We start from the raw sequence: 14,761 nt of genomic DNA on the forward strand, positions 1-14,761 counted from the left end.
TTTATTCTGGATAAAGCACAGTTCGGGTGGCTCAAGGGCCAAGGAACAACTGTCCAGGGTGAGGTAAGATCCATTTAGGAAAGTCTCCATCCCAGCTTTTTCTTTGAACGTGCCATATCACAGCTTCATTACCTTCAAGGTAAATCCAAAAATGCTTCTGTGAAACCCATGCAAAGTGCATGTGCATCTTTAATTTATATGGCCATGGCTGACTGTCGGAAAACTGAGTTAATTCAGTAAGAGGAGTGTGTCTTTGGGTTTTTTTCCTAGTCTGCATATGTTCTTGAGCTGGTCAGAGGTATAGAGAAGGCATTCAGACATTTCTAGTAGAAGAGATAATAAATGAAATTGGTGTACAAATTTATTGTGCCAAATACAAATATATCTGGTTAGTGCAAAAAAGCACAGAGAAAATGGTGCAAGAGTCCAAAAGTGAGCATCCTTCTTCACAGTAACTACAACATACCAAATGATAAATGTTGTTGGCTTGCTCAGCTGGAAGTTTACAGTGTTTATAATTGCAGGTCTCAACTGTTCGCTACAGATGGATATAATGGGATCCACCAGCAAAGGAGTAGGTAGTTAAAGGTCCATTACAGTGAGCTGGTCCCAGTGGAGACATAGTGGTCATGACAGATGCGCTTGCTGCAGGCAGGCGCTCAATGCGCTCGCTCAGCTGCCCTTCTGAATTCAGGGATCATGAAGTGTGTTCTTACGAGTCGGTTTGGACTAAAATGTGTATGGCACAGCTGTGTTCATTCAAAAATAAGTGTCCTAGGCTTAAAGGATAAGGAGGGAATTAAATCTTGCTCAGGCCAGCCAAGAAAAGGTTGAGAACTTTTATTTTGACTGGAAACATAGATCACTTGCATACCTGAGTCAGATGTACTTAAAAACTGCTTTCAGAAGCATTTTTACAGAGAGAGCCTGCTCTCACTGTCCCCATATGTTCCTAGCTGGCATGATGCACATTTTACTCTTTTCTAGGATCCGTTTACCTTCTTGAGCTGATCTTTGAGCAGTTTTATGTGTTCTGCACTGCATCTTGTCCTCTTCTCCCCTTTGGAGTTACTGACATACTTGTTTCACCTTCCCATGGCTTCCACCCCTTGGTGCTGTGCTGAGTTGGCCACCGACTCCCTGCGTGCACCAGCCAAGTTTTCCCTGCTCTCCACTCTGTTGGGAATCCCCACTCCTTGTTCAGGTCTGCCTGAGACTTCGCTTTTGCTTAGAGTGGAAACAGTAGCATTGGTGTAGCATGCTGGTTTCAAGGGACTAAGCCCCCTCCCCAGTATCTGTGTTTCTGCATCACTGTGGCCCTTGGGGGGGCTATGCTAGCAGCCTCCCAAAAGCAGAGCAGCGTCTGCTGCTCCAAGCTGCCTCAGGTGCTTGAAGCCACCGGGCTGAGCCATGGCGCAACTCCCAGTGGGCTAATTCAGCCTATGAACAAATACCGTAGAGCTGCACGGGGGAAAGGAGATCAGGTTTGTGACAGTGGAAAGCAGGTGCCCAGCCCTGCTAGAGGCTTCATGGTCCCCCCCCGCACGCTGACAGGTGCCGTGCCACCAGCGGGGCTGTGGCACACATGGGGGGTGCCTGCTACCTGTGCTGCTGCCCACGTCTGTCTGCAGCTCCCGTCAACTGCGGCATGAATCAGTGAGGGGCTGTGTTTTTCTCTAAAGGATGAAATTAAAAATACAAACTCCCACCTCCACCAGTGGATGTACCTGGCGTGCTTTACACACTGCGCCTTGCGAGGTCTGTGACATTACCCAGCAAGGTCATTGGCACTGGCGTCACTGGCAAGGGACAAGCACGGAGCAGAGGTGTGTGATTTCCAACCAGACGTGCTATGCTAAAGGTTGCTTCTTGCAGGGCACTTGTTTTGCTGCTGAAGCCAAGTGTGCGATGACACAGAAGTGCATGCAGCCTTTGCTTCGTGTGCAGCGATGCCCACACAAACCCACAGCAGACGTGCCTGTGCAGGTAGGGGTCAGGCTGTGTTTGGCACTCTGACCTGAACGCAGGAAAACAGTGACAAGGGGACTCAAGCACATGGATCTGCAGATAGCACCCAGGGCGCATGCGGCACTCTGTGGGGCTGCAGAATATTCCTTTCTGAGCAAAGGAAGGTGAGGGAGGGGGTGGCACAGTTTAATTTCCAGGCTCAGCATAGTTTGCTTGGCAGATGTGCTCCTCCTCAGCCTTTGATGGTCCCTTGGTTAGAAAAGTGTCCGCTGTCCTGCCAGTTAGTGCTCCCTGTGCTCACAAATACTAAAAAGGGGAGGGAAGATGACAGGTCTCTAGTGGAGTCCCAGGACCGGTTCTAGCAAAAGCCAGAAGATCAGGTTCTGACCTGCTGCTGTTCCAGCCCTCACAGGACAGGCATGCTCTCCAGCACGGACCGCTTGCTGCAGCGAGGTATTGCCAACCTTTTTGTTCTGTAGCTCTGCTGAAAGAAAACAGATGGCAGATGAGCCTCAGGTGTTGCACTAAATTCAGGGGTGAGGCTGAGCTCATGTAGTTTGTGCATCCCTCTGGGTTCCTGAAATTTAAAATCATTCCTGTTACCCAAATTTTTACACTTGCCTATCCTTGACTCATCACCTTGAATTTGGCCCACTCCATCTAAAGGAGAAAATGGGATTTACAAGGCCAGTCCTGGTTTCATACAGCAGCATTCCCTCTTGGGTCTCTTCCTGGTGCGCTCTTCACCAGCTCCCCGGCAGGGACTTCTTTAGCCTGTGTTGAACTCAGGGCTCTGCACAGAGCTGTCTCGGCCAGCGGGAGCGTGTCAGTGCCCACTTTGTGGATCTCACAGAAAGATGATGGGTCCTCAGCTGGGATCCCCCCCCAAAAGCTGTTACAAAAAAATCCCCATCCAGAACAATACTGCAAAAGCTTGCAGCACGGTGGTGGCAACGTTTTCAGCTGTTTCTGTATCTGTGTTTTCACATACTGCAAATTGATGGATTAATGGCAGCCAGGAATATATCCGTCAGCTGCTGGAAGTCCATGAGCAGTGCTAAGAAAAGGGTCACTCATTGAAATGAGTTTGCAGTTTCCCACTCCATCACCTAATAAAGAGCCAGAGCCGAACACACCAAGCGTAAATGCTCCTTTATGGCCAGATTTCATGGTACAACAGTACGTGGTAATGTAGTGTCTGTTCCCTGTGTAAAATCCACTCACCCACCGGAAGGCTTTGAGCAAACATTAATAAAATGCTTCACAAAAGAAAAGGGGGGCACAGATGTCAGTATAATGCAATATTGCCTCTGCTGCAGGAACGGGCGGAGGAGCTGCTGTGCGCAATGGCCATGGCATCGCTTTTGCATTCAGCTGGACACAGGTGAGGAGCATCACACTGCCAAGGGGCTGCATCAGCCAGAGCCCAGCCCTGATGAGCAGCTGTAGAGGCTCTTGAAAGCCCCTTGTAGGGCCCTGTGACTTTCTTCCATACACAAATGTAAAAATTGTAACAGCAGAATATATTTGTCAAAAATCTCTTGTTTACGGCTGACCTGTTAGCTAGCAATAGCTGGTGAGATTCAAGAGGTGAGGATCTGAGGCGGGTGTGGTGGTGCCATCAGCCTGCCTGTGGGCAGGGGGTGGGGGGTACCGCTGCCTGGGCGGCCCCTCTTGGTGCCCACAGGGACCACTGCCTGTTTCAACCCAAATTAGATGGGGTTCTTCATTCCATGACAGAAGTGGAATCACAACACTCGTTGATTTGCCTAGACAGAAGAGCCCAAAATATGTTTGATTGACCTTTTTTCTTTCTCCAAAATAAAACTTCTTCTACCTGCTCCTCACCCAAATGTCATGTTGAACAAAATAAAACTTTTTGGTTTGGAATATAGGTGTATATAAACAATGAAGATATCTGTTGAGGAAAATATATCATGTGGGATCCATCACCCCAAGAGAGGCAAGGCTGCTGTAGCTCCATTTTCTTTCTCTTCCATCTTGCTGTTTTAAAATTGTCAAGTGTCTTAAAACCTTAGTGTTAAAGTAATTTCTTGAACTAAATAGAAATGAATAACTTGTATGTGATTTGGGCTAATTTATAGCTGGCGGTTCTAAGCAGGAGACACAACCCGATGGTGGTGGCCTTTCTGCAGGAACCCCTCTGCTCTCCTGCTGGCGTTCCCCACCACCCCGAGGCGCCTGCTGCGGCTCCGCTTGCAGGTCAGCCCAGCCTGCTCTGGCTCACCGCTTCAGGAAATCAAGTCGAGCACCAGGTCGGGAGTGTTGAAAGTAAATCTGATATGAATGATTATTTATTTCACTAGAATATTTTGTGGTGAGATTACCTCAGGGAAGAGAAAATGACTGTTCCAGACAAAAGAGGAAAGCAGGTTTCTGTTTCCAGTCTAAACCACCATTAATTCCCAACTGTCCTGCCTGTAATCTTTTCAATAGATAATTTTTTTTTTCAGCGCTGAAAGGGTAAGTCCCATTATCAGCAAGTTTTACATACTGTTGTGGATAGCTCTGTCTCACTTGCTGTTGTGACCAGTTCCTTGTCTCTGCTTTTCATGGAGGGTTCTTGCAGAAAAATCTGATCAGGGCATGTGCTTAAACAGCACTCGGGCATTATCTTACATCTTAGAAGCAGCTGTCCACAGGTAGGAATCCAACCAAATAAATTCCTGGGTAGGCTGGCTTTGAATTTGAACTTGCTGCCTTCCTGAAAGTAAGCCTTACCCAGCGTCACACGGGCCAGCATTTGCACGCTGTGCTTGGGTGCCTTTGTTTCCCTCTCTTTTGTTTCCTTTGCTGGTATATGAGGATGGAGCAAAGCCTCAGAGATGCTCGCATATGCTGTGTTGCGTTTTCCAGGTTCATGAAATGAAATCCACAATTCTGCTTTCACGTGATGATGGGGGAGCAGACCAGCTAGTAGAGGCAAGAGAATGGGAAACTCAAGCATGGAGGAAGGAAGGTAAAGAAATACCCCCAAATTGCAGCAGTGATAAATAAGGCAGAACGCTAGGGAAGAGCCATAGGATAGGAGGACAGGGGGTAAGAGGTGGAGACATTTCTTTCCTGATCGGAAAGAGCCTTTAGCGCCAGTGACGTGTTGCTCTTTCTGATGCTGGGTAGGGGACGGGGAGGGCAAACGCTTCTGTGTCAAGAATGAGGGGTAAGTGGTGTGTGTCTGCTTCACAAATCAAACTTTTATGAAGACTAAGAAGATAAAATGCCTGGCATGCTTGAGGGGCAGGGCGATTGCAAAGATCAGAAGAGTTTTCCTTCCTACTTGTCTTCCTCTGCAGCCCCAGGTTATTCAGCTAAGCTTTTAATATACAAATGGGGATTTTGCTGAATGACTCCTCAGTGTAATTCTTTATACAGTTGGGTTTTTTTCTTCTGTCTCCGGCTTTTTTTTTTTTTTTTGTTTATTTTGTTTGAACTCCCCATAAGCTGTGATTCAATAACAGATTTTTACAGAGTGGGTTGCTGGTGTGGGTTGGGGTTGCTGTGGTCAAAGAGGTGTTTTGATTTTTTCTGGCCTGCTTCCTGGGATGGGGGATGGGGCAGCGGAGAGAGACACCAGTAACAGCAAGAATCAGCATCTGATTCTTGGGCCGTCTGCTGGGTGGCATTAGGGTAACTGCATTTCTTTTCCATGAGAAAATGAAATTGGGGTCTTATTATGGGCAGCTTGTGAGTAATGCAACTTCAGCAACATTTGGATTTGAAAAAAGGTGTTTTTTTTCAAAAAGATGAGGTATTTGGGGAAGGAAAGGAGGTTGTCAGGCATTAAAACCCTCTGGCTCTTGCGGCACGAAGTATAACAAGGCCAAACTAAAAGGCAACTTCTGCTTCCTAACATCAGGTAGGAATTGCAGGAGCATCCTCAGAGCCGCAGCAGCTGTAGGTATTTAACTAGATGTCAAGCCTGCAAGCAAACATAAGAAAGCAGATCCAAGAAGTACTTGAGCCCAAAACCTGTAGTTATTTGTGGTCTGCCCCCCACAACAGATGATATTAATTTGGTTTTACTTACAGCTTTCAGCTACTGCAGTTACAACACTGATACGTCTGCAGAAGGTGCAATATTGCATCTTTGGGGATTTCTAGGCTTCCAAACACATTTACAGCTCATCTCTGCACAGCTGGGAGACTTGCGGAGGGAAGTCAGCTGTAACAGGCTGTAGTGTGTGCTGGATGTACCAGTGCTGCGCCCTGCGCTCCTCTGGCTTCTGCAGGTGTTGCTGCTTCCCCCAGTGCCCCCAGTCCACTGACTGGAGAAAGGCAATAAAAAGACTTCTCTAGGAAAAGAGAGCATCTGGCTGTAAATGCAACAAGACCTCCTCCATGACATTCAGTGTATTGGGAAACATCATCTGGCAGACAGATACTTTCAGGAATCCCTGTTGCCAACACCTTGAGTAAACTCCAGTGCTATCTATTTGTTGTTGAAAGCCACAGGAGATGTAATTTATGGCATTCTTGAGCTCTTCCCTGTAGATCCCATAGCCTGTTTTAACTAATGAGAGAGAGGGCTGAACCCATGGGGCTTGCTTCTTTTAACCAATCGTTAAAATAGGTATTTTATAATTTAACGGATTTAGAGTTTCTTCTGCCTATATCCATCTGTCCTGCTAGTTAAAAAACAGTGTGCAAAAATAACTTTGTGGTAATTCTTGCCCATACAAATGGATTAGTCGTCCTTGAGTAATCAACAGATCCTCCAAAGGTTAAAATATATTTAAAGATACAAGTTAAATTGAGGTTTTCTATTTATTGAGGGTTTAACACGGAGGGAAGCTGCACAAACCCTCCTGGAGAAAAGAGTCTTATGTGAGGTTTCACAACTTTTTGTCACAGTGTGAAATTTTCTTCAAGCAAGGAATTTTTTTCTATTTGTAGCCTCAAAATACCAAAAAAATGTGATTATTTTTGACAAGATGTACTGCAAGTGTTATTTGGTGGAATATTCTGAGTCTGTTTAGGTATGTCAGTCAGAAAGATACTCTCGCTCTCGCACAGGTGTGGTGTCCCCTTACCTTTTATTGTTGAACATCCTTAGGAATGAAGTTTGCTGAAGCTGTGCCAAAGGCACACAGTCTAACGATATAGAACGGCATCAGGTTGGTCAACAACTTTTTTTTTTTTCCTCTTGGAACAAAGTGAACCAAATGGCCAAAAATGATACTTGCTGTTGAATTTCCTCAGGTTAAAATCAGCTATCATATGTAGCAGGAATCTACATAAATATACAAGAAAGCACATTTACAATGTATGAACAAAACTGGTGCAGTAACGCTGTTATTCTGCTGATTCCAAAGCTTCCTCGTTTTGCTTTGGCCACGTGCAGAGTTTATGCGAGTTTAAGTCAACATGAAGTTAGAGAAGTAAGGTAAGAGTGGCTGCTCTTTACTTTGTCTTTTAAAATATGATTACTTTGCAACGTCATGGGCAGGTTTGCTCTTTTTGGTGTACCAAGAGCTAGATGTCCTTTTCTTATTACTTGGATTTTCAAAACAAATAACCTCTCCTGCTCCTGTTTTGTTCAATATCGTTCTCTTAAACACCCACTGTATGGAAGCGCGCACACGCGCATGTACAGAGCATCCCCGTTAAAAGCATCCTGCTGAGATCCCCACCAGCTGCAAAGCGTTAGAGCTGCCGCTGCGCTCTCAGCTCCTCTGGCGGGGCCAGCCAGGGCCTTCAGATGCTACCGACCCTGGCGGAGAAATTGCATTCACTCAGTGAATGTTCCAGTATGTTGCTATTGGAAAGCAAGAAATCACAGCTCTAAAAATCCTGGAAGGGAGCCAGAGTACCAGCTGTAGGTCCTAAATGCTTTGTTTTGTTGTTCATGGTAATCTTTTTGTCCTAAGGCTTCCATATTGACCTATGAAATGTCTAGGGCACTTGAAATTCTGGACTGAAAGGCATTTAACCCCCCCGTCGTCCCCCATCCCCGTCCCCCCCCAAGACAGAGCCTTTACTATTTTTTTGAAGAGTTCTTAGTTCATTTTGTAACCTCTGCCCCAGGCAGAATAAGTGCTGGTATAGTGTGAAGGTCTCATCTGAACTGGTCCATGGTGTTCTGCAATTTCCTTACGTTTAAGAACGTAGGAACAAAATTACTAAGTGGCCTGAACAATGCCTTGCCTCAGATCACATGCAAGATGATCAGTTCTTTTAAATTTTGTTATTATTTTGTTCTGCTGTAGAATATATTTTCACGTACGTATATATACCTTCTGTATCTATATATGTTTCTCATTACGTTCCAATGAACTGCCTGATACAGATCCTGGGCAAATCAAGGTGAGTTCTTGAATTCCATGGGTTTAATTTTTTCCAAGCTCTAAATCATTGTTCTCCCTTAAACTTAATTTTTAGATTGAACTGATTGATTACAGACTAGAATTTGGTATACTATCTCCTATACTTAGGAGAATTTTTGGATGCTGAATAGAGTGTGAATTGTCCATCCTCCAACTGACACTGGGACCTGGGCAGAAGAAATGGAAAACTCCACGAACACTGAGGCTCAGAGAAAGCACTTTCTAAAAGCTGCCTCCTTTTTTTGTGTGCTTTTCCACCAGTGCTTTAGAAAAATGTCATTTATAACCTTTTGAACAAGCCAAATCTCCCTTTGTCAGGTCAATGAGGAAAAAAAAATGAATTAAATCCAACCGTGATAAGGAAGGATTTAGAAAATCCAGCGATGGGAAAGAAATCAGTCTGACTCAGCTGACCCTGCTGTTGAAGCTGTGGCACTTGCTAGAAGCCTTAGCGTGCCCTCCTTCAGCCACTCGCTCTGTCAGTACGTTATTAGAAAACATTTCCTCTAATCCCATCATTCTGTGCTGTTGTGGAAACCAGCAGGCTCACCAGCAAATCCACCCACTATTATTTTTATCCTATTGAAAGCTCTACTTTTATCAGACATAATCGAAACGGCTCATGTGCAATCTGAAGAGCAAGTGGGTTTTACCATCACTCATGCCAAAACTAAATACGGATTAAATTGCACCCTGCCAGCACAAAGTGTGCATTGTGTGGCTTTGCTCTGCGGTACCCCACCTCAGCTCGCCCCGTGCCTGATAAACGCTACGCGCTCCCTTCAATACTCCCTTTTTAAAAGGGCAAAACAAAGCAGCAGTGTCTGCCCTGGAATGTGCTGCAGGTAGCAGTCTGAACCTCCATCACCAAACTCAGCCAGAGGATTAATTTCAGGCATGAAGGTTGTTGCTTGGAGGGACTTCACAGGAATGCAAACCAAAGGCTCTCAAAGAGCCCACAACAAAGGGAAAAGTCATAAGGGCTCAAGCTCCTGGTAGGATGAGGAGCACGGGATTAAGAGCTTGGTCTACCTTGTAGAAAAGGCAGAACCCACTGTTGTACTGAAAAGCGATGCAAGCAGGGAAAATAGCTTGGTTTGGTTGGGGTTTTTTTGTTCTGTTGTTGGTTGGGTTTTTTTTTTCCTGTGAACCTCTTTTAGAAAGATAGTTGACTAGAAAATTGCAGCCTTGCTAATGACGTTTATATAATACCTGGTATGATCAAATGTCTATGCAAGTTTTATGGTCACATACTTAATGTGTTTTGAGTTGTATTTTATTTCCAGATTAAAATAGAATAAATACTTGTTTTTCAATTCTTTTTTTCTTGATTTTTTTTTTTTTATTATTAATTTTTGGCAAGGGCACACCATTGCGATCCCAGCAGTGCTGAGTGATGAAGCTGTGACACAAAGCTAACCACCCAACAGGCCGTATGCTGCTTTGCTGACTTGCAAGCATTCAAGTCAACTCCCAAGATAACCAGATGGGCTGGGGATGCAGCCTGCTGCCATGTTTGACAGCCTCAGCAGAAGACAAGTAGAAGCCTACTCGGGAGTGCAGCCTATGGACACAGTTGTAGATGGAGACCTCGCTGGTCTGGGAAGATGCTCCCCAGGTAAGCCCTGAATTATGTACTTAAAAGACTGCAGAAGTAACACCGATACAAAGACAAGAACCAATGTGAAATTTGCTGGCCTAAACTAGGGACAGGGACAGAGCAGCTTTCAGTTTCTCTCACTCTTTCCCATAAAACCCAACAGCGCTACAAATTCACCACCAACAACCTGGCTTTATGTTACATCCTTATCTGGATTCAGTTTCCAGTCACTGCTTCTTATGTCTTTACTATAAGAAGGCATGCAATTATATGCAATTATCAAATTAGTTTTTCTTCTCAATCCTTTTGCCAGTGAAAGCATGCCATCCCTTTCTTAATCATTTCAATTGTACAGCATCCCCTGTGAGAAACATTTTCCTGAATCTTTTCAACATATAAACCTTCTGGACAATGTTTGAAAAATGGCCTAAATAATCACAGGCCATTAGTCTTATCTACTGGCATTCTTCAATTCCCTTTCTCCAGCCCAGGGTTGAAACCACTCTTGGCTGCTGCAGTGCAACACAAGTGCAGGCTCTGCTGGTACTAATCGGGGGCCACGATTAGGGCATCCTTTTCTGTTTCAAAAATAAGAGCTACTCTCATTATTTATGTATCTATTGTGTCTGAAACAGTCCGCTGTGTGGAGTACTTGCTTTTCTTTTCAAAGACATCACATAGACAACAATCTGTGGTGCTTACTAGCTTTTTTTTTTTAATTTCCTTTCTTGAGAAGCTAAATTTTTAAAAGATTTTGAAGCACTATCATTTTAATGATTGACGTTAACTTGTGTTTCTTCAAGTCCTCCTGCTTGAAGAATGATGATACTGTTAAAAAGCAAGTGTCTCAAGACAAAGATGGACCAAATTATACCATAATTTTAATACAATTAAACCATGATAGGATTCTAAAAATAATAAAAGAATTAATCACTTTGTATAGAATGCTATTATTAATTTGAGATCAACAAACCAGGACTGGTTCACGTAACTTTTATTCACACGTAGAAAAAGTATTACAAAACGATTTATACAAGATTTTAATTTACATTCCTTAAAGGAGTATTTAAAACAGCACTGTAAGTCCCTAGACATGATACGTGGGCAGTCTAAATGTGGTAGTAGTGTATGTTTTCTGTTGGCTTGTACACCATTGCTTGCCACAGGCAATATAAGAAAGACCAATTTGGTTAAATTAAGGAAAAAAGTATATACACAATATACATATATATTTAAAAAGCACTCTCCATTTTTTCCTCCCAATTTGCTTGCAAGCTATCTGTCACTCATTTAAAGGAACGAGTATTTTTCTCTAGAGTTGCCGGACAAAAACAATTATACAAAGTGTAAATTTTAATGGGAAAACATACTTACTGTGGCAGATGCTGACAAAATTTTTGAACATAGCATTTTAAAGAATTGTCATTAGTGAAAAGTTAAATCTCCCCATGTTCTAAAAATATCTTGCCATATACTGAAATGCACATTGGATTTTTTCTATTTACAAAGTATATACAAAGAAGCACACATCTTTTCATGCACATGTAGTGAAAAATAAGTTTTGTCACTTCTTAAATGTATGAAAGTATTCAAAGAAATTACTCAAAACTACTCTTATTTGAACATTAAAGTATTTAGCTGAGTAACTGTACTCCCTGCACAACTGTATTACTCTGTCTGTGATTGAATGGTGGTATTTACTACTTTTAACAAAAGAAAAAATCACTTCCATAATTTCTTCGCTCACTTTGGTTTGCATTTGGTAACTGTTACTCATGATTTCTGCACACATGAATAATATCTCACTGGTGAAGAGCTGAAGCATCTTACTGCCTTGGCTGCCTCTAATGGCTTCACCTAGTCTTGTGCAGGTTCAACCTTCTACTTCAAAGCAGAAGTCTTTTTCCACTACAGAATATGAATACTGTCTCAACGTTTCCATTGCCACACAAACCACGTGTGGAAAGATGAGTAACATTTATTGCAAATTTGCATCTGTTTTGCTCATTGCTTTGCTTCTGTCAAGGCACACTGGGTACTTTAAAGAATAGTTGCTAGTGTTTGTCACCAACAAGTTTGAGCCTGCTGAAGGTAATGAATCAGTAGAGGTTAATGAGATTACTCACAGAAGTGAAATCTATTTTAATGATAAAAATGGCTGCAGAACAAATGGTATTATGGGATGTAGTGCAACAAACTGTAGTTAAAAAAATCTTGAAGAACAGCAATGAGGGCAGTTGGTAATTTACTAGGTCTGCATGCAACTTTGAAGATTCAATTCAGAGGTTTGGGGATTTTTAATGTTATGAATTAATTTTTATATTTTGTGTGGGAAATTTTGAATTTACACAATACTACAGTGAGAATGACAGAGTGACACAAATAAAAAACCCCTTAAAATTAATGTGTTACTAAAAAATATTAGCAATAGTCTCGTCGTATGAATACTTTCATGGCACACCTGCTATAGTTTGACATTCTGATGTGACAGTTGATTACATTTATTTTGACATCCACCAAGTGCTGTATTCCAATACTGAGACTACCAATTAAACACAACATCCTTATCTATATGGCTGACTTTCATTAAGCTAAATCTAATTTAAAACTAACCTCCTGCTATGTTTAACAAAACAATGCCCCTCACACAAATGTAATAACTGGATGGAGGGGACTTCAACCATACATACTGTAACATGCAAATTCTTTAACTCCCCAAACTAGCTTATTGACTATCAGGTAATATAGAGTAAAAGCTTCAGTTTATCAATAGATGATCCTTGCAAAAATAGAAATGTTTATTTTTTAAGTCCTTCAACAGTAGAAAACTGATTTAAAATTAGAACCAGCCAAAAAAATTCCTAATGCATGCATAAATCTGCAAGCAGAATAACTGGCAACGTCTTGTCCCACGCCTTCAGACATCTCTAGCCATATTTAAGATACCCACTTAAACATACTGAAGTATTTATATTTCTTGCTGTATTTACATATACTTTTTAGCTCACGCTACTAGACTTTTTGAGAATCTGAGGGAACAGGAGGTTCTTTTTAAAAAAGTGTCATAAATCCACTTTCAGGGTTCTCCTAGGATGCTCCTTGAAGTTTCACTTTTCAGCTGTTACAGCTCAGATGCAACTGCGCAGAAGGTGTGAAATGATGCCATTTTTTCCCAGCTGATTTTGAAACCATGCTACATCGAAGACCAGACTAACTTTGATGAGAATCTGCAGAGGAGCATAAGGGAAGCTTTCAGCTTTAGTGCTGAGAGGAATAGCTTGGTTTCCTAAAAGAAAGTGATAGAACAGTGGTTACATAAATTCATAAAAACACCTGTATGTACTTCTATACTTGACGTGATACTAAAAGAATACAGCTATACTTACTGCTTGCTTTAAAAATTCACCTAAGCCTGAAGACTGAAACTGTATTAAAACACCCATCTAAAAACTTCTATTTATGTGCACATAAATATATGCTATCTAACAATGAAGTATGGACCTATGCAAGACTATAATGCATCCACATGTACTACAAAGACCATCCTTCCCTCAAAATACTAAAAAACTGCAAGAAAGATGAAAGGAAAATGGAAAAAGTGGGGTAGACAGAGATGAAATGATTTTCCTGGAGTTGTACAGCTGGTCAGAGTTCAGCCTAAAAATCTCTCTCACATGAGCCTAGTCCTAGTCCTTTCCCTCAAATGCTCCTTAAATTTGTCCACCAAAGATGCATATATAATGATGCACTGTAGAGTCCAAATATGGAAAAATTGTACAAACCAAATCAGTAAAGTCTATTAAAGGGAAAAAAGGAAGGAAAACCTAACCCTCCCAAGCCATCTTGCTTATTCAGAATTATACACAAATCTCAGTACTAATACATGGTACAACAAAACCATCAAAGAATATAGGATTTTGAAATATCAGAAAAGATGTCCACATACACATAGGAATCAGTAAGATAATTTACAATTTATATATCCTAACAAGTATGGTGAAATGCAAGTCAATTTTTATAGTGATATTTTGAAATTCTATGGTTCCTTACATCTAAAACCACTCTAAATAATATTAATCACATACCGGTTTAGTGGGGAAAAAAACCCCACAAACTTCTGATTTTTTCAATCTTGTTAATATGGAAATAAATTCCTTTTAAACATCAAGACAGCATTCAAGTTCCATGGATAACCAATGAAAAATTGCGACCTAGCAGCACTGAGATTTGCAGTCATGGTCACGTCACTGTCCCTTCCTATACATACCTAGAGGATATGGCTATCACCTGATGATACTTGGCATAGACCAAAAGGAAACTATGACAGCTGCTATCTGACATATGGGCAGTCAATGCCAGACATTGTTACAGACAAAACTATAGATTGTAAAGAATATACTGAGAAAAATACATGCGACCTAGGTAAGGTTGACACTTTCAGTGACAGCAGTAGATTCGCAAGGTAATATACAAGTTCGATTGAAGTCAATGGCAAAAAAATTCTTGACTTAGCAGTCTGTTTACCTCACTTTCCTCCTCTTGAAAGCATGACCTGAAGAATTAAAGCTTAATTTACAAATTGCACTTACAGAATATGCGTATTTTTTTGTTAAATACTAATTACTTTCTACTTCTTATTTAAGAACAATATAAAAGTGGCATGCAAACCAAATGGAAGAGGATCAAAGAAAAGCAGTTTTGTTTCTGCAGATGACCCAGCATTTTCATAATTACAAACAGCGTAATTTTTTTATTTAAGTTTGGTGGATTATTATTAGTGGCAACTACTTCTGTTCCTGCCTTTGTGTACATGCACAAGAGCCTGTTTCAGATTTCCAGCCACAGCGTG

The 14,761-nt window shown here is 41.9% G+C and overlaps 1 protein-coding gene across 2 annotated transcripts in view; it reads right to left on the minus strand.

The window, feature by feature from the left end:
* Positions 1 to 10,888: 10,888 nt before the first annotated feature.
* Positions 10,889 to 14,761, minus strand: part of TNFRSF19 (TNF receptor superfamily member 19) — a 60,370-nt gene continuing 56,497 nt past the window's right edge. For both annotated transcript variants that reach the window (XM_005229710.3, XM_055802356.1), the window contains one exon: positions 10,889 to 13,198. The gene's annotated coding sequence lies outside the window, so the exon portion shown is untranslated. The remainder of the gene's footprint in view (positions 13,199 to 14,761) is intronic.

Source organism: Falco peregrinus, chromosome 4, assembly GCF_023634155.1.
Source record: "Falco peregrinus isolate bFalPer1 chromosome 4, bFalPer1.pri, whole genome shotgun sequence".
In the NCBI taxonomy this organism is placed as follows: domain Eukaryota; kingdom Metazoa; phylum Chordata; class Aves; order Falconiformes; family Falconidae; genus Falco; species Falco peregrinus.